Source organism: Saccopteryx bilineata, chromosome 7 (genome assembly GCF_036850765.1).
Source record: "Saccopteryx bilineata isolate mSacBil1 chromosome 7, mSacBil1_pri_phased_curated, whole genome shotgun sequence".
In the NCBI taxonomy this organism is placed as follows: Eukaryota; Metazoa; Chordata; class Mammalia; order Chiroptera; family Emballonuridae; genus Saccopteryx; species Saccopteryx bilineata.
In genome coordinates, this window is record NC_089496.1 from 11,814,328 (window position 1) to 11,835,532 (window position 21,205).

Sequence of the window (21,205 nt, forward strand, 5' to 3'; positions counted from 1 at the left end):
GACAACATATTTTGAGGTCACTTGTTAACCACATTTATGTAAATGGAGATAGCTAAGGTTTTGGATGACAATAAGGACCGTGGCTCCTAATGATTTGCCTTAAAAATCCCATAAAAAAAAGAAGAAGAACTACAGAAAACTTCAAAAATTATCCAAATTCCTTTGATAAATTGAAACCGTATTATCAACATTAAAATTGATAATTTCTGGGTCATGAGGTAGAATTAAGATTCCTGTCATCACCACAAAAACTTCCAAGTATTTAGTTGCGATGAAATTTGATCCCAAGCAGAAGTTTTTTCTTATATTTTAATGAAATGTAAGGTGACTTTCAGGTGTGACCCAAGTCCACAGATTGTATGGGACGAATTCCTGAAATATTGAAACACTGAGCGGAGTAGGAGCGGAGTCGGTATCTGTGAGCCTACTCCCTCCTGGGAAGAACGTCTGGTTAGATTGCCAGCTGAGTGCTAGCCAGCCCAGCTGGCCTTCCTCATGGCACAGCACGTTTGGGGATGACCTGGAGTTGAAGTACCTTCCTTATCTGCAAAATTCAAACATTTAGTTTCCCTTTTATCATACAAATTAATCATGTTCTGCTAATATGTTACCAATTAAGAAAAACCTACCTGTTTAAATATTGCTTTAATCTCATTGCATTAATTTAGACCCCTAATTCTATTAGTTTAATTAAATTTAAAAGGGCCGTGTAGGCTCTGGCCAGGTGGTTCAGTGCATAAAGCATCACCCTGGCACACCAAGATCATAGGTTCTATCTAGCCTTGGTCAGGGCAATCATGAGTGAGCAAATAACTAAGTCAAACAATGAGTTGATGCATCCCTCCTCTTTCTCTTCTTTCTCCCCTCTTCTCTCTCATCCTTTCTCTCTCTCTCTCTCTTAGTCTATGAAAAAATTTAAAAAACAAAAATAAAAAAATTCAAGAGTCATGTAGACCTTAGACTTGTTTGCAGTCTCAAACACTATATTTGTGGTAAGATTTATTTTAGATAATTATTATTGCTTAATATTTTAAGTATAACCTTGGTCGTTGCAACAACTTCATACACTTTCTTTCCAATGACTGTCTCTGTGGAGATCAAACCTGACCTTGGGTACGGTACTTTGATTTGATAGGGTAGTCTGAAAACGAATGTGGATATTTTGTCTTTGAAGGGGCACTTCCTGCTTCTACCACAGAATTGATCATGGTTCCGAGAGTTGCCTCTGAGAAAAACCATCTTCCTCAGGATTTAAGACACTGCTTGGATGTCTGTGATCATGTGGCACTAAGTGAATTTTGATTTGGGGTCTCAGCTCTGGCTCACTGTTTGCCTCTCTCGAATGGCTGTAATTTATTGGTTTCTTGTGCACTTTGTTTTCCAAAACTCATAATCCTAGAACCAATGTGCTTCACATCATAAACCTAACGTCCAAATGCTTGAGGAGGCTCCACTACTTGTCACAGTGGCTAGGCTCAGCAGGTGCATGGGCCCCAGGTGGCCTTGGAGCCCAGAACAGAGCAGCAATGGTCCTAGGCAGCAGTCCTTCCAGCAGCCTGAGTGAAACTTCCCCTAAACTAGTCTTGCATGTTAGCAAGCATCTTGAACCTTTCCCCCGTCAAACCAGGGAACCTGCCCTGGCTGGAAGCTTGGTTGGTTATCCTCCTGAAGTGCAGAACTTGCTGGTTCGATTCCCAGTCAGGGCACATACAGGAACACAGATGTTCCTGTCTCTCCTGCTCTCTCCCTTTCTCTCTCTAAAACCAATAAAATTTACATTTTTAAAAAATTATGAAACTTGTTTAGTACAGTCTCCATCACTTTGCCAGAGTGTCTCAGCAGTATATTAAGACTTTAAAAGAGAGCTTAAAAATATCCTATCAAATTATAATAATTTCAGATATTTGCAAATCCTTTTCTTTCCCACACTCTTATTACTACTAGTACCATATTATCAGTAGGTGAATGTTCTGGCAATAAATTCTAATCAAATGATCACTCATTAAGACATTTTCATTGTAATAGCTATGTATGGGCCCAGTGGGTACCTGACATACTGTGCAGACCACTTACCACTATGCTGTGCATCTGAAAGAATAATATTGTCTGAAAACTGTAATTGAAAAAGAAAATCTAACCAGAAATAAGATGGAGGGGGAAAGGATGTATTTTCAGACATAATGATGATGACTCCAAATTTTATTTTATCTCTGCTAAAATGAGACAATGCAAAGCAGAAATTTGGAAACAAAAGACTAGAAGAGAGAAAAATTCCAAGAATCCTTTCTGGGAGATGTGGTAAGGTACAATAAAGTCATGGAAGATCTCTTTAAACAACAACAACAAGATCTCTCTTTAAAATCTCTCTCTGTCTAGCATGCATCACATTATTGCCCATCATTATCTTATAATGATTCACAAACTCATTGTTTATGATTATCAGATTCAGTTGTCAGTGAAATTGTTCTGAAAGAATATATTCAGCTCACTTATCTAGATACAGTAGTATGGATTTACCTGTCTCACTGACCAAAAAAAAAAAAAAAAAAAAATGTTCACTTAAAAATCACTCCATCAATTGCATATAAATAGCAGATGTCTTTTTGCATTCATTCTGCATATCTTCATTGTAATATGTTCCCATCAGATGTTTATTATTCTTTCCTACTGTTTGGATTTCTTAAACTGCTGACACGTCACATGAGTAGCAAAGAAGATTCTTCAGGCTTTTGTGTGATTATTGTTGCTAAGGAAACCATTTCCTTTCCAGTGCAGTGTATGGGACATCTGTGCCACATTGAGTCTGCTGCAGAAAGACACATAACATCAGGAATAAAAAGTGAAGGAGGAAGGAATATAATTAAATCAATAAAATATGGAAAGTAATACCAATAGAATTCCCTTTAAATAATATTCTGATAGTGGCTTTTTTAATATTAGAAAAAAGGTAATCTTTTGTGTGTAACATCAGTAACATGGGCTATGTTTTTGTTCGTCACTTCCACTTCTGGACTGGGTCGCTCTCTCTTTTTTTTTTTTAATTTTATTTATTCATTTTTAGGGAGAGAGGAGAGAGCAAGAGCAAGAAGGAGGGAGGAGCCGGAAGCATCAACTCCCATAGGTGCCTTGACCAGGCAAGCCTGGGGTTTTGAACCGGTGACCTCAGCATTCCAAGTCCAGGCTTTATCCACTGCACCACCACAGATCAGGCTGGATTGGGTCTCTTGTCTTCCCTCCGTGAAAGCCCTGGTGGCACTTACTCTAAGAGAACCCTTCCCAATCTTTCGCAAACCGCATCCTGACCATTATCACTTTGCAGAGAAGACAGCATGTGTGTCTTGAGAGCAGTGACATGTCACAGTGTTCAAGGCAGCATGCCTCTCATCCTGTGCTCTTCTATCATCATCCCCAAGTCCTGTCCTGCCCACATCCTTTTTTTTCTCCAGTCCTCCTGACAACCGTTATGGTCTTATTTTTCTAAGTTTCTTTACTTCTACTTTAGACTATTCCTTGTAACCTTTTCCTGTCCTCCCTGGAATATTTGTTTATTATTTAATAAATAATGCAGTTATCACTTTGCATCCTGCCTTGATTGAAATCTGACCATGCTTTGAAGGTTCTGCTACTTCTGCAGTCATCTGCAGAGAAGGTTGCCCATTCTTTTAAACCTACTATCCACAGGTAGGAAGAAAAAGAGCTGGTCTTCTGCATACCCTCCACCACTTCCAGGCATTACCCTTCTATCCTGGTCTAAAACTCCACATCTCTGTACCTCTTCTTGCCGTGGGTTCCTACCTCAGATAGCTATCTGCCTCGTGATGTCTCTCCATATTCGTTCAAGACATTGGAGCCAGAATTGCGTCTTCCTTCACGCAAACCTAAGAAATTTCAACATTCATGTAAGTGACCCTATTATCATTTACTAAACTTCTCTGACCATTCCGTTTCAGCCATCTACTTTCCCATTAAATAATATTCTGATAGTGGCTTTTTTCCCTTTAAATGATATTCTGATAGTGGCTTGTCCAAGATTTTGAACTTGTTAGAACTTCAAAAGTTTAAACATAGTCCATTTCTGCCATGAATGCACTTCTACCACATCCTCTCTCACCTCTCAGAGACCTCCAGTTACTGATCTCAGCATCTGCCTAGCATCTCTGCTTGCCTTTTCTTCCCCCTAACAACCCTAGCCCCTAGTTTTTCTTTACATATTACAAAAACTACACATATCATCCTTCTTCCTGAGGTTTTTTGTTACCTGTCTATGACCTTCTGTCTCAACCTTGCTCCTCTGTATTTTGGCTGCACCTTCCCAAGACCCCCAACCTTGAGTTCATGCTATAGTTTGCCTCCTCTATCTTTCCCTGGAACAGCTGAATTTATAACTTATGAGAAAGTTATAAATTGTTGTAATTTAACACCTTGGATTGTAACTTAATCCAAGATCTTCATCCTGAGTCTCAGCGCCCCGCCCATGACAGTGTTCTTGGTCAGACTTCTCTGGCAGTCTTCTAAGCAACAAGTCCTGACCAGTAATTTAGCCTCAGAAGAAACAGAAAAATTGTAATTGTTCAGAGCAAAGAATTAGGAAATAGACAAAGACTATCAAATGTAAGAACAAGAATTCAAATGCAGATCTGTGTTTGCCTGAATCCCAAGAAAAATTTCTGGTTAAATATTATTGTTGATATTGATATAAAAATAAAGTTTTAGTTTCTTAAACACCTTCCTTTTGAAACAACAAAATAATATTCTGTATATTTCTTTTTACACCCCCATAAATTTTACTTTAAAAATATCTAAATTAATATAAATCAGAATTTTTTAATAATATGATCAAGTGTTCCAATGATTATACTTTGTCACATATAATTTGACATTTTCCATGTCATTTTATTTATTCTCTTTTGGAAGCTCTATTCACTTTTCTGGCTTCAAGTATCACCTCCATAATACTTCCCAAAACCAATCTGTCACTTTCTCTTCCCTTTTGAACTTCAGTCCCAACTATCCAAATGTCAATTGGACATCTGTGTGTAGAATTCTGCTGTCTCTTCAAAATCAATGAGTTGAAAACTAACTTGTCTTCCTATCCCCCTTCAAATCAGTTTGCTGACCTCCAAATTTCTATAACATATACTTTATCCAAAGTTCAATCATCATTGTTAATCTTCATTTTACTTTGTTCCTCTCAAGGATATATTTTCTTTTCTCAACATCAGTTCTGTCACAACCAGAATTTCCTTGCCTATCCTCACTTTGTGTGAGAAATGGCACATAATCATTTTCTCTTTCTTCTTTTTATCCTTCAAGATGAAAACCCTTGGTGAAAAGTCCTAACCTAGATATCTTTACTTATTTCATATTTATGTTTATTTTAGCTTCTACTTTTTTTCCTTTTTATTTTTTTATTAATTGATTTTTAGAGAGACAAAAAGAAAAAGGAGGAGGAAGAGAAAGAGAGAGAGAGAAAGAGAGAGAGAGAATGAGAGAGAGAGGAACATCAATCAATCTGTCCCTATATGTTCCCTGATGGGTGATTGAACTGGCAACTTGTGCACTTTGAGGGAAGCATTCATTTGTTGTTCCACTTAGTTGTGCACTCCTCGGTCATTCCCTTAACTTCCCCTATGAACCTGAAACTCTGGTGTTTAGGATGACACTTTAACCAACTGAAACTGGCCAGGACTAGCTCCTACTTTTTCTTAGCCCTTTTTTCCTTTTTTTTTTTTTTACTTGTAGTGCTATTTTACAATATTACTGATGCTGATCAAGGGTGACTATGAATGATTATATAATAATATCCATAGATTTTTTTAAACTAATCAACTTTATTATAATTAAATATTTCTCAAACTGAGATGTGACAGTAAGGATAAAGTCCCATGTGGTTTACAGGTAAAGAAACTGAAGAACTTAGAAATTAGAATACAAACTCAGTGAGAAGCGAATGTAGCCCTTGAAGCCAGTGCTCTGATACTTCGGTTCCTTCAATCCTTTAAGCAGGACAAACTTAAGCTGATCTTAATATTAGTGAGCATCAGCATAGGAAATCACTCAATATAAGAACAAATCATGCATTTATTTTGACAATTCATCATGTCTATGTATAGCAAGATTTAAAAATCACTAACTAACTTCAGTAAGCCCCATAGCAGTATAGGAAACACCATTACTTCTTGAAAAACGTGAACTTTTTTGAACTATACACCTCTTATCAACCTCCTTCCTTTTTTTTTCTTCCTGAAATGTGTAGAATTTGTTAAAAAGGGAGGTCTCAATTAGTCATATAATAAGCTCTCTAATACATAAAAGAAATCTCTCTTAGACCCAAGCATTATTTCTTTTGTTTCTGATTTTTGTTTTATTCAGACTGCAAGCTCTTGAAGGCAAAGTTGGACTCTTACAGATATTCCCTGAAATAACTTGGAGACACTTACAGAGCCATCCCTCTAGTAGCAGAGAAAATGTACATTTTTTTGAATTCCAAAACTGGAATTGGTTTCCTGAAATTTAAAATTAATAGCATGTATATTTAAGTGACTACATAACAGCACCCTGTTTATTACTTTAATTATTAAATAAATGACACATTAAAGTCGTCCTGTTATGTTGACAACAGAGCTTTGCAGAGAATAAAGATGTCCCAGAAGATCTGTTAGAACAACTACACAAACTCTGTATATTCACCCTCAAGTAGGCCAACGGGGTAGTTATTAAGACCAAGTCACACCTGGAACTATTACAATTCATGTCACAGTTGTGAGAATGTCATTTATCATGTGACCTCTTATGTAATAATAAGGACCCAACAAGGCAATGGAAGAACTGAAGGAAGAGGTGCTGGAAATGATCACAGGTCTGTACTTTGGCCTCCTAAAACAGGGCTTTCAGATGTTTCAGTGTTTCCTACATCTTGCAAAGTGAAAAGCAACCATTTTTAATGTCTCTTTACTGAAAGCACAATTAAAAAATTAAATTTAAAAATAAACCTTAGAGATCATTTTTCATTTTGGCAATTATAAATTTTTGATGGAAGGTATTACCATCATACATTATGCTATAAAAATACTTGAATGATCCAAAACCATGAAATTTTTGGAAGAAAATATAGGAAATAGCTTCATGACATTGACCTTAGCAGTAATTTTTGGATACAACACCAAAATCACAAGCAACAAAAGTAGAAATAAACAAGTGGGACTATGTCAAACTCAAAAGCTTCTGCAGAGCAAAAGAAATGAATTACAAAATGAAAAGGCAACCTACTAAATGAGAGTAAATATTTGCAAATCATATTTCTGATAAAGGGTAAATATTCAAAATATATAAGAAATACATCTCAATAGCAAAAAATAGAACAAAACAAATGATTTGATTTAAAAACAGACAAAGGACCTTAATAAACATTTTTTAAAGGAGATATACAAATGGCAAACAGGTACAAAAAAAGGTGCTCAACATCACTAATTATTAAGGAAATGAAAAATCAAAACCACAATGAGATATCACTCACACCTGTTAGATGGGCTGTCACCAAAAGGATAAGAGATAAGTGCTGAGAAAGATGTGGAGAAAGGGAATTTTAGTGAACTGTTAATGGAAATATAAACTGCTACAGCCACTGTAGAAAACAATATGGCAGTTCCCCAAATAATTAAAAATAGAATTACTATATGATCCAGAATTCCACTTTCAGACATATATCCCAAGGAAACAAAGTCAGTATCTCATAGAGGTATTTCTGCCTCCATGTTTATTAAAGCATTATTTACAATAACCAAGACATGGAGCCCTCCTAAATGTCCATCAAAGCATGAATGGATAAAGAAAATGAGGCATATATACACAATGAAATACTATCCAGCCATTAAGAAAGAAGGTAATTCTGCCATTTGCAACAACATGGATAAATCTTGAAGGCATTAGGCTAAGTGAATAAGTCAAGCAAGAGAACAGAAATTGCATGAACTGACTTATATGTGGGAATATAGAAGAGAGAGTAGGTTGTGTTAGAAGCAGGGGGTACAGGGAAATGGATAAAGGTGGTCAAAGGGCATAAACTTTATTATTGCTTTTTTTCCCATAAAGAGCTGTAGTCAGGCATTTTTCTTCTGTTTATATGACTATAACTAACTTTTTTGAAAGTTATTTCCAAGTAGAAATACCTGTATACTTTTATTGCTCGTTTTCAGAACCCCGCCACTGTGTGTGGTTTCACAGCACTGAGTGAGGGCTTGCTGGCAGGTGAAGCCCTGGGGATCCCCTTATGTGCTTCATAGCACAGTCACTTGGCTATGAGGCCAGAGACACAAAAGACAAAGGAATACTTCTACATAGGATGAGGAGTGTATATCCAAGAAATGTCTTCCCTCTACAATTGTTCTAGAAGAAAGATGTCCATTTGCTAGAATTTCAAGGCACCATGTTATGAGCAGAAAATAATGTCAGGTCTCGGGAAGAGAATACAAGGACATAGAAAGTAGCTTCTTTTGGGAACTTGCAATCTGTTTTTTAAGCCAAACACGTGAAGTACACATGGAAATATAATCAATTATAAGAGGGAAGATGAATGTACAAGATTGGCAATTCAGTACAGCGAGCAAACCAGACTCACTTTGTGTGTACTTGCACAAGTCAAAATCACTAAGATTCCGTTTTCTCAGCTATAAAATAAGAGGCTTAGACAAGACAGTTTTCCAAGTTCACATTCTTGAAATGGGGAGCTTCGAGCAAAGAAGCATGACATTTCAGGCAGCAAGGAGAAGGAAGTGTGATTCTGTAAGGGGAGAGGCTTGAGAAGGCATGGAAATGGGAATATGTAAAGTCATTTGGAGCATACAGAGCAAAGCCGTCTGTCCCTAGCTTTCTGACTATGTCATCACCCTTCGTTTTCCACATAGTCTAACAATTACAGATCGGGGGCATTGCCTCTTCTTACTCTCCTCACTCCCAAACGTGGTTTTATTTCAGTCTGCACCTCTGGATAATTACGAGCCTTCATTCCAAACATCCTAGGGTTGTTATCACAGCTTCTGGATATGATAAAAGCAGTAACTCCAAAGAAATTAAGGAATCCAGAGCAGAAACCCATGAAATCAGTCCATGTTGTTGCCAACTTGCTCACGTCCTAACCCAGTACATACTCAGGGACTGTTTTGGTCAAATTTCTCTGAAACTGTTCATAGCCCTGGGCAAGAAATCAAAAGACTCATGTTTATATCTCATCCAGGTTTGCCCCTAACCACAGATTGCTCTCCAACAAGTCATTCAATTCACTGAGATTCAGTTTCTCCACATTTCATGTGCCAATATTCTCTTCCCTGCCTCTCTCGGTGTTTTTTATGAGGCATAACATAAACTATTTAATATATGTGAACAACTATTTGAAAAAAATATAAAGTGCTAAGCAATATAAAGCATAATTATGACTGATAAGCTTTCCAGATTTACTCACATATGTTAAATTTAAGGCTATGATAATTACTAGATTAAAAAAGACAACATAGTAATAGCTTTACTGATTTTATTGCAATACTCTCCTGAAACATTTTGCATTATTATATGCTCTTATTACATTGAGGCTTCTGCCTAGCCACTATGGTTAGTGGTAAGAATAGTGGTAGAGGTTGTAAAAATACAAAATAATATAATAGAAACATGAAGGATAAATTAGTGTTTAGATATATATATCTGGAGTAAGTCCTGTAAAATGCTAGGTCTAAGAGTAGCCATTGAATTAAAAGCCATCTATGAAAAATGTTTATTGATTTTTCTCAAATGTGGTGATAGTAAGCTTTTTTATTTCTTTACCATCCTATAAATTATAATGTACTGTGCTTTTATTAGCAGGTAGCAACACACATAGGTAATATAAACTCACTTCCAAAATGTAAAGAGTAAGAAGCCATCAGGAATCATTTTATCAGCATCTCTATAATTGTGTTTTTAATTATCTTTGGTCATTTTAATTTCATAATAGTAACATTGCCACATTTCTCATTTTGGCTTTTTGTACACAACCTTTTTAAGCCAGAACAGTAAATTTTGTATGTGTGTATACATATATACACTCATATACATACATTAACATATTCATTGAATATATTCATATTTATACATGTACATATATACACAAGTATTCATGTGAAATTTCTAATATTTGATCATTTATTACATATAAAATGGAAATTTCATGGTTTTATCTAGTAGATAAGAGTGCTTTAGTTCAGATCCAAATTAACATGTTTTTTAGATCAATCTATTATACTGTATTATATAAACAACTACAGAGAAATGTTTAAATAGAAATAGAAGTTTTTCCTTTTGACTTGTATGTTTAAACAGAAGAGAAATGTTTAATAATTAATAAATTTTAGTTACACATAATAGCTGAGAATATTCTATTGTAGTTGAAAGTTAACACCATCTCTAAAACAATGTATTTTTATCAAAATATAGGAAAAATAACTATATAAAAAGTGTAATATATTCACTTAATATAAATTTTTAATTTTGTCAAACTTTGGTTTGCAATTGGGTCTATTTATACAATAGTAGAAAACTTTGAGCTCTTTTTCAACTTATTGTTTAATCTTTTTGAGGGGTGCCAACAAGAAAAAGGAGTTACATGTGGGCTGTCATTTATTTATAGTTTGCAAACTTGGAACTGAAGCTTAGTTAGCTCGAAAGTATGACCAAGATCAGGGTGGTGCTGAAACTTCATGAAGCACTTTCCCAAGAGTTGACAAAGCGTTGGTGATCTGCTAATCATCTCCTTCCAGACAGCTGGCTTTGCTCTGCATAATCATGACAGTCTGCCTCAGATATTTTCCTTTCAACAAATGGAAGCACCTTAGAGACATATCTTTGGGTCAGTGATGCAATACCAATCCATCTCCACTCCCTGGAGAACATCTCAGAATGCCTTTGCTACCAATAATAACTTAATGCTTTAACAGAAGGGGAACACATTTTCAGAAGAAGATACGGGAAGAAAATCTAACCAACAGTTTTTGCAAAGCAATCACAACCTGCTAGAAACACCACTCAGGGCTGAGATCAGACTCAGGCTGAGGCTTAAAGCACACTGCTCCTTCCAGTGGGGATGTCCACTGCTGCCTTTCACTTTTCCTGGAAGAGGACTGACACACAATAGGAAAACATGTGTCATAGTAGATGAAATAAACACTTGAGATTTATTTTGGATCCAAATCTTATCTCTGCCACTTGGTAATTAAATGAGATGGGTCAACATAATCAACTTCTCTGAATATGATTTACTTGTCCATAGAAATATCTTTATCATGGAGCTGCAAGGTATATTGATGGATGAGAAGCGTGCAGAATAGTGTATAGAATATTGTAGAGGCTTACTATAATAGCTATAATGAGATATTATCTAACTTATCTTTGGATTGTTTCAACTGATTGGTTAGAGTTGGGACAGAGTTTTAAAGAGAGTTTTATTTTGTTTGTATAAATTTTCCTTCCACCAGTAACACATTAATGACAGCTCCAAATCACTTATTTTTTTGAAGGACAGTTATATTTACCTTAACTTATGATTTTTCTGTTGAAATCAGTTCTGGTAGGCAACTCAGTTGTATTTTCAATGTGACCTTAGCTAATTTACATAGTTTGCAGTAAACATATTTCTTTCATTGATGAGAAAAATTAAGATAGTATAGATAGTAACATGAACAGTTTTCAAATGATTGTGTTGTGATTACTAAAATAACGCTATAAAAATGACTAGGTAGTCAAAGTATATCATATGCAAGATGGCCTTCTGACTCAATGATTCCATTTCTGGGAGTGGATCCTAAGAACCATGAAACATTGACTAACTGATTTGAAGGAACATATTCCTTCTATTTGAACTACAGTGCTATTTACAATAGCCAATAATTGGAAGTAGCCCATGTCCTTCAGTAGGTGAGTGTATAAAAACAAGGTGACCAACTGTTTTACAATGAAAAAGAGATAAAAAATAAATTGAAGAAAACTATCATAAATAAAAGAAACATTTTATTCATTGTAACAATACTACACTATAATATGATAAATGCATAACAAGAACATTTGTAATATTTTATATTGTAATTATGCTTATGTGCCTATTAATTTTTAATAATAACTGTAAGAAAAAAGTACTCATTTAGATACAAATATGTCACATCTCACACAATGGATCAACTCTGCATTGATCGAATATGGACATTTACAGATTAGTCTTCCAATATCAAAAAGGAGGACATGTAGGAGGACACTTTTCAAGGGAGGACGGAACTTACAAAAGAAGGACTGTCCTCCCTAAAGGAGGACGATTGGTCACCTTTAAAGGTTGTTGTAACAATGGAATACTACTTGGCTATAAAAAAGAAGAAAATTTTACCTTTTGCAACAGCATGAGTGGACCAGGAGAACATCATGCTAAGTGAAATAAGCCAGTCAGAGAAAGACAAGTACCATATGATTTCTCTAATCTGTGGAATCTAATGAACAAAATAAGCTAACAAACAAAATAGAAACATACTACAGATACAGAGAACAGACAGATAGCTGTTAGAGAGGAAGTGGGTTAGAGAGCTGGGTGAAAAAAACTGAAAGGATTAAGCAAAGAAAAATAACTCATAAACACAGACAACAGCAAGATGATCAACAGAGGTAAAAGGAGGTAGGGTGAGATAGAAGAAGGAAAAGTACAGATAAATGGTGATGGAAGGAAACTTGACTTAAGGTGGTGAACACAGTACAATATTCACATGATGTATTATAGAATTGTACACCTGAAACCTATATAATTTTATTAACCAATATCACCTCAATAAATTCAATAACAACAATAATAATTGCAAGACTGATTGCTAACAAATGAGCATGTAAAACATTTTGCTACTTTATATATTCTGACTTGTCACTCTGCTGTGAAAGGACAAACTGAGTTCTGGAATGCACTTTGTCATTTGCTACTTTTCAAGTAAGTTTTGCAGCCAATTTCTGAATCGTTCTTCTCTGCCTCATTAACTTTTTAAGACCATCTTACTCTTTTGCAAGCCTTAGTAACCACAACTCTTAAAAGCCAACCACAAACACCTATATTATTCACAGAAACTCCCCAGAGCTCTTCTGTGGACAATTTGTTCTTGCTCTCCCACTTCACTCAATTTTAAACCTTTAGCCCCATCACTCTGCCTTCGTACTTGCTTCTGGCTTCATTTGTTACTTGTATTTATAATGCCCAGCATTTGAATCTCGCTTCTGCCAATAGATTTTGGCTGCACGTTCCACTTTGTCACAGGAGACCTGGCTGGATTGATCTTGATGTCCCACCTTCTGTAAACTTTGAAACACAAGTAATCTGTGTCTGCTTCATTGTATCTGGGATGACTCACAGGCCTGAAGTTCTAAAAATAAGCAATTATAATATGGCCGCCACAAACATCCTTTTAGTCAACCTGACCACCACATGGTGGCCTCAGAATGACTCTTTTTAACCTTTACAACAATTAAGAGGTTACTTTTCCTGTTATACTGGCCTATATGTTTTTCTGTAATGTATTTCTGAGTTAAAAAAAAATGCCTGTCTAAAAATTTCTGGGTTTTTTTCTTTAGACTTTTTAGCTTTTTCTTCAATTCAAATTGACAAGTCAAATTGCTCAAAGCAAACTGGCCTTTTATTTCATTGACAATGTTAACTGGTAAATGTCCTAAAGCCAGTTCTACTTGGCTTTGGAATGTATTTTAAACTTTCATATAATTCACTTCAAGCACAGTAGTTACATGGGAAGTTGCCCTTTAATTGCATCTTGGAAACCTGGAAGGTTCTTTCTCAGGATGGTTTCCCCAGAACTGTTTCCTTTGGAGGCTAACAGTAGGAGTGCTACTTATAGTTGTGGCTCTCAGATTATCCATGCTGGCAATATAATTCAGATACAAAGTAGGTGTAAAGATAAACATTTTAACTAGGGAAGCAAGCAATAGAACTGTAAGATAACCTGAAAGCAAGACATCTGGCTCAACAACAGATCTAGTGGGAGAGACTCTGACATTTATATGGTTGACAAGCTTATATAATGTGACTACTTATAAAAAAAAGAGAAAACTTGATGTTCATTAGATTAGAAAAATTTTTAAAGTCTTTTTTCAAGTAAGTATTTTGGCCCTTTAAAGAACCCACTAAAATAATTCTGAATGTAACTTCATAATGAGCTTTTCAAAGTAGACAAACAAATATATTTACTTGGCTTAGTGAATGATAAAAATTACATATTATGTGCCCTGGTTGGCTAACTCAGTGGTAGAGTGTCAGCATGGCATGTGGAAGTCCTGGGTTTGATTCCGGGCCAGGGAACACAGGAGAAGTGCCCATCTGCTTCTCCACCCCTCCCCCTCTCCTTTCTCTCTGTCTCTCTCTTCTCCTCCTGCAGCCAAGGCTCCACTGGAGCAAAGTTGACTGGGCTCTGAGGATGGTTCCATGGTCTCCACCTCAGGTGCTAGAATGACTCTGGTTGCAACGGAGCAACACCCCAGATGGGAAGAGCATCGCCCCCTGGTGGGCTTGCCAGGTGGATCTAGGTGGGGTGCACGCGGGAGTCTCTCTGCCTCCCCGCTTCTCACTTTAGAAAAATACAAAAACAAAAATCTATATACTGTGCAAGGAAACATTGTTTGGATACAGTGCGAAAGTGAATTTGGAATCAGATGAACTTCACTTAAAATGTCAAGACTAGTGAGCATTCCGTATCTTGACAGGTGTCTGAGCTTCCATCAACTCACTCATTAAATTCATTTTCCAGTAATGATTTAATTTGTTTATTCCCTTATTTCAATTTAAAGTGAATTATGATAGCTTATGAAGATCTATACAATATGAAAAATCAATTAAAATAAAATACAAAGAAGCTCCCTAAATGCATCCTTAGAAGTCTGTATAATTGTAATATGTGGTCTATAAATTCCTAGAATTAAGCCATTAACTAGTCTTATGGTAATCAGACATGAGGAAAGGATGATTAGTTACAAGATCCACAATGTCCATAATAGAAGCAAACTCATTGCTCAGAGCACATTCAACACTAACAGTTTTCACCCCTGTGTTTATCAGGAGTGGACACAGTATCACGTAATAGGCAGTGTCAGCTTCAAGGATCATAAAGTTATTACTGAAAATTTTCCTCAGGGTAGCCCAGTGGATTCACATGAAGTGCAGCTGGGTCAAAGCTCTTACGTGGGGAATCAATACCATGAGGTCCAGATATTAACAGTTTCCTTGTCTGACTTATTCCAGGAGTAGATTTTAGAGTATCTAAAATATATGGAGTATGTATTTTTCTGGTAAATTTTTACAAATATTATTTTTCTTGGTTGAGCTTCAGAAATGCATTGAATAGCCCTAAGTCCAAGATCATCCTCTCTGATGTGTACCTGCCATACTGGTGTCCGACTGCTAGTCAAGTGGAGATTAAATCCTTTATCTGCAGAGTGAAATGTAAGATTGATTTTCTTATGAAAACTGATGTACCAGAAGACAGGTGCCCAAGCAAAGGGTCACCTAGGTTCTATTTGGAGGGAAGTCAAGAGTGAAACTGTAGATAAGACAAAAAAGATTCCCATCAGAAAAGGATTTCAGTTCATGGTAATAAACAAATAAACCCTTATTAAAGGATTTAATGTCCAAATTTACATTATTGTGTATAGATTAATTATATTTGTGTTTTATAGGTCATAAGACATTTAGAGTAAGGTTTACATTTGGTAAAACTCCAGGTGGTCTTTTTTTTCTTTTTAATGTGTCACTTCAAAAACAAGATATCGACACCTTGCAGCCCAGAACATCAGGAAGTCACCAGTAGTTGAATAAGATGGGTTTACTGACTCATTGCAGTAAGGGAGAGCGCAGACCAGGAAGATTGAAGACTTGGCCTTGCATCAGGTGATAATGAGGAAGGCTAAGGAAGTGGGACATTTTTTCTGGATTGAATGTTTGAAGGGAGCAGGGATGTTTTCTGATTAGGTATCTAAGTGAATTCTTATCTAGAAGATGGAGGGATGAAGCAAGGCCAGTATTGTAACTGTGAGAGATACAGCAGAGAGTGGTCTGGGTATTTTCTTGATCCATCATGGTCACAGAGAGACCTTGTCTGAAGTTGGTGCCCTATAAAATTATTGATTGACAGGAGAACACCAAGGCCCAGTTTTGAGTGCCAGGCCAGCTCCTAGCAACAAGACCTAACTGATAGTTCCAGGATAGCTCTTATCTGACAGCTTTTTTGTTTCTCAAAGTCCAGGAATTTTTGTTTACTGATAGTCCTTGTCAGACTGAGCCTCTAAAAGGGGAAGCCCATGTTTTATAAGACAAAAGTCCTAATAAGAGAATTTAAAGTTATTAGCAATTTATAGAAAATAAGAGAAGAAACCTTTTCTTCATTTAGTTGAACTTTAAAAGACCTACCTATAGCCTGATGCAATGGATAGAGCATCGGACTGGGATGCAGAAGACCCAGGTTTGAAGCCCCAAGGTTGCCGGCTTGAGTGTGGGCTCATCTGGTTTGAGCATAGCTCACCAGTTTGAACACAAGGTCGCTGGCTTGAGCAAGGGGTCACTCAGTCTGCTGTAGCCCCTCGGTCAAGGCACATATGAGGAAACAATCAATGAACAAGTAAGGAGCCGCAACAAAGAATTGATGCTTCTCATCTCTCCCCTTTCCTGTCTGTCTATCCCTATCTATCCCTCTCTCTGCCTCTCTCTCTGTCTCTGTCACAAAACAAAACAAACAAAAAATGACCTACCTAAAGTAAAGGAGCACATACATTTTAAAAACCATCCTATTTTTCTTAAAAATTTCATCTTACAAGTTGAACCAAAGTGAATTCTTTCTACCTAACTCAGGACAGTCCTTCAAGTTTTATTTAATGATCAGATAATTTACAAATAAGAAAAGAAAATAATACTCCCAGTGTTTTCAATGCTGGTAAAACAGTATTTCCAGCACCATCTTCAGTTCTGTTTAATATTATATTTTGACATGAATAAAGACATGACAGTAATCTTGAAATGCCTAAAACTCTGTCATGTGGAATATAGCCTTTGAACTTACTCTATTCTGCTTCAAAAGCCAAAATAAGTATCATTAGTTTTATGTAACAGAGAACAAAGATTTCTGTTCAGCAGAAGAAATAGTGTCTCATAATTAAGGACTATCCAGAAATGGAATGGGTTGCTTAATTACATAGTGAACTTCCCGACATTGGAAGTGTTAAAAACAGAGGCTGAAAGAACACAAGAAAAGCAGACAGAGCTAGCACGTCTAGAATGAGAGATTGGACTAGTGCCAGTCAAGACCCTTTATAACTCTGGGAGCAAAACTAACAAGCTTGAGAAAATAATTAGGAACTCAGCTGGTTACCATGATGTAGGACAAATTAAAGACATTGTATTAGTCAGAGTTCTCCAGAGAATCCAATCCTGGGGCCAAGAGAACAGGAAGCCTTCACGGTTGAGGCTGGCTGGATCCAGCAATTCCTAATCAGGCTATTGAAAGGCAGATCATTAAATGAGCATGACCCCGACACAGAAATTTCACCACTCCCCTTTCTAATACTTTAGGTTCTAGGCAATAATAATAGTATTTATCAGTTACTTAACTATAATCATTGCACAGTGTTGACTGCTATGTAAAAGCTTGCAACATTTCATTTAATATCTTCACAACAATTCTATGTGGAAGGTATATTGTTATCCCTGTTTCAGAGATGTCATAACAGGCTTGGGGTTACAGAGCTGCCATACAGAAGAGCCCAGATTTAAACCCGTGTTGTCTGAATCCATGAGCTTGCTCTGCACTCTGGGTCACACTAGTTCTCAGTGGAACAAAAACAAGGCTCTACTCCAACAGTTATAAAATGATCCTCTCATCTATTAAGGGAAAGGGGGTAGGGGGTAATAACGTTTGGCAATAACCTGGGTAGCACAATCAAATGTTTAGTTTTCCAACCCTAAAGAAAAGATCAGATTAAACCAGAGTGAGAAAGTTTAGCACTATTAGAAAAGATGATTATATTTGCAGGCTTGTATATTTTAAGTTTTTCTTTAATTTAAAGCATAATATTTTGATGTCACCAGTGAACCATGTAGGAGTGGATTTTATATGTTTAATTATTCTAAAATCTTGTAGGTGACCCAGTGATCTTGAAGCAAATACTGCATTGAAACAGTGCTAGTGGTAGTACTAGTAACAGAAATAGTCGTGGTAGTCATAGTAACGGAAGTGGTCGTAGCAGGAATAATGACAGAAATTAGTGACAAACATCTGTGTTAAACTTACTTTATGACAAAACATTGTTCATGCCATTTTACTAAATGCTCAGAATAGTTTTATAAAGTTGGTTTTACCATTTTCTTTTAAAAAAATGTTGAAATATGGGCTTAAAGAATTTAGGGAACTTACTCATATGCCATATTTAGCTGGTTTGAGAGACTTTAATGAAAACCTTGAATACACAAACATATGAACATTTTACTTAGATAATTTGAAGAGGGCAGTAAGATATGTGTTGGGGTAAATGATTAATAAATTATTAATTTTTTAGCCCAGGACAGTTGGCTAAGTGATAGAGCATTGGCCTGGCATGTGGGTGTCCCAGTTCGATTCCTAGTCAGGGCACTCAGGAGAAGGCCCATCTGCTTCTCCACCTCTCCCCCTCTTACTTCTCTCTGTCTCTTCCCCTCTTGCAGCCATAGCTCAATTGGAGCAAGTTGGCCCCAAGAGCTAAGGATGGCTCCATGGGCTCCGCCTCAGATGCTAAGAAGAGCTCTATTTCTGAGCAAAGGAGCAATGCTCCAGACGGGCAGAGCATCACCCTTTAGAGGTCTTGAAGGGTGGATCCTGGTTGGGGCGCATGCAAGAGTCTGTCTCTCTGCCTCCACTCCTCTCACTGAATATATATATATATATTAGACTAGAAACATTAGATACTAGGGAGCAGTTGAACTTCAGACTAAATGATTTATTAGTACCATAAAGTGAATGCATTTTAAGCTTTCCTTTGGGAGAAAGTGACTATAAACATTCTTAGGAATAAAATAACCCCAGTGTTAAATATATTCCAGATAATATATCCTAGTTTCATGTTGACCAAATTTGATGAAAAGTACCAAATAACCATATATTCTACACAAAGCCATTTTAAAAATTGGTCTGAGTGTTTAATTTTGTGGCAGTTACAAGTTAGAAAAGTGGACAAAATTCTCTTATCATGTACTTGACCAACAATGTTGTTAAAGCTACTGGTTGCTTGTGACATAAATGGTGGTTTAGCAATTTATTGCTGGTTAATAATCTAGGGCATTGTGATAGCTCTTCAGGTCTCTCAGGTAAACACAGCCTGTGTAGTGTTGCATGAGAATAAGATTATTTAACATGATTTAAGGGGATGAAGACATAATTTCAAATTCCATGATTCAATTGATAAAGCCTGAATTGAACTCAAAAGGAATGTCAAGTTGGATCTCTGGCTTCTAGGAGCTTAAGGACTAATAGTGATTCTGAGACATTAAACAGGCAGGTGATTTTATAAGTGGCAATATAAGAAATACAAACAGCCAAAGACTCTAGATCAGGGGTCCCCAAACTTTTTACACAGGGGGCCAGTTCACTGTTCTTCAGACCGTTGGAGGGCCACCACATACAGTGCTCCTCTCACTGACCACCAATGAAAGAGGTTCCCCTTCCGGAAGTGCGGCGGGGGCTGGATAAATGGCCTCAGGGGGCCGCATGTGGCCCACAGGCCATAGTTTGGGGATGCCTGCTATAGATTATAAAATTAATATACAGAAACAGTAATCAGGTTTTGCTTTCGTCATCACATGCTTATTGAGTGCACTCTGTGTTCAGTGGGGCAGCTGTGCACTGTGTCCTGAGGATACATTGCACTTCAACTTTATTGTGCATCTTGTTAAAGCATAGATTCTGATTCAGTAAGTCTGGCATGGGCTTGAGAGTCTGCAATTCCGATAAACTCCCAGCTGATGCTCATGTCGCAGGTCTGTAGATCACAGTTTGAGTAGCAAGAGTCTAAATTATTTTAATAAAATCTTCTCTTTAGCATTTCATTAAAATATGAGACATCTTATTTAAACACTAACATGAATATTTGGAGAGACTGAGATTAGATGTAATTGTGACCTCACCTTACCGATGACAAAATTTCAGTTAACATTCTTGCCAGTTTCCCAAAGACTTTTGGCTGCATCCATATAAAAAGGCCACCTGTAAAGTCTAGAAGGTGGTGGGATATCTCGCTTCTGTCAATGTCTTGATTCCTGTCTAAAACCATCCACCTTAGGGCATGAGACAATCATGAGTTCCTGACACAGATACCTGTCTTTTAGAAATTACACTGAAACCACCAATTTATTTTGCAGCCATTGCTGAACAGCTATCTAGAGATAATAACTTTAAGCCACTACCAGTTTAGGCCAAATTGGAGCCAATGACCTTTGGGTGAAAAGTTTCATATTCCATTTCCAGTCCCTGGAGCCATCAGAGGTTCTTGTCCAACGAGTTGTAATTCATGAATTTCAGCATGCTGCCTCCAGGTTCAAACCAGAGATTGTTTCTTGAAATTCACAGTCAGTCACATTTAGGCTACTGGTTATTCGTGACATGAATGTAAGAGAATGGTATAAGCATTCTTATGTTTGTCTTTCTAAGCAATGTTTTAACTGGTTTGTTATCTCTGTTAGTTGATAAGATGGATTGCTAGTATCTCTAAGTAAAAATATAAACTGAAGCTCATTGTCCATATTCTTCATCAGTACTCTTTTTTTTTTTAATGGAACTGCCAAATATAAAATTAGCTTTTTTTTCTCAGCAAAAGACAGTTGTTGAGGAAGATTAGTAGAGACATGTGAACCACTGTGGAAGAAAAATTCTAAATGTTCTCATCTTGTTATCACTGAAACAGTGACGTGGGTTCATGGGAAGAAATGGCCTGTGGTATTCTTTTCACTAAGTATTCATCCTATGAGGTAATCATCTAAATTAATGAGGAGGAGAGAGCCTGATCCAAGTGAGCTCATAAAAAGGAAATTGCTGAATGAAGCCATTACTCTAATTAGCGTTTATGCCCCAATGTTAACAGTATACCTTTTTAAAAATATGACATTTAATACATTCCAACCTCCACATTGAGTAGTGTT

General features: G+C 36.6%; 1 protein-coding gene across 3 annotated transcripts in view; it reads left to right on the forward strand.

Moving 5' to 3' along the window:
- The window catches only part of MAGI2 (membrane associated guanylate kinase, WW and PDZ domain containing 2), a 1,730,241-nt gene that overhangs the window by 1,046,225 nt on the left and 662,811 nt on the right, over positions 1-21,205 (forward strand). The gene's annotated exons all lie outside the window — the stretch shown is intronic.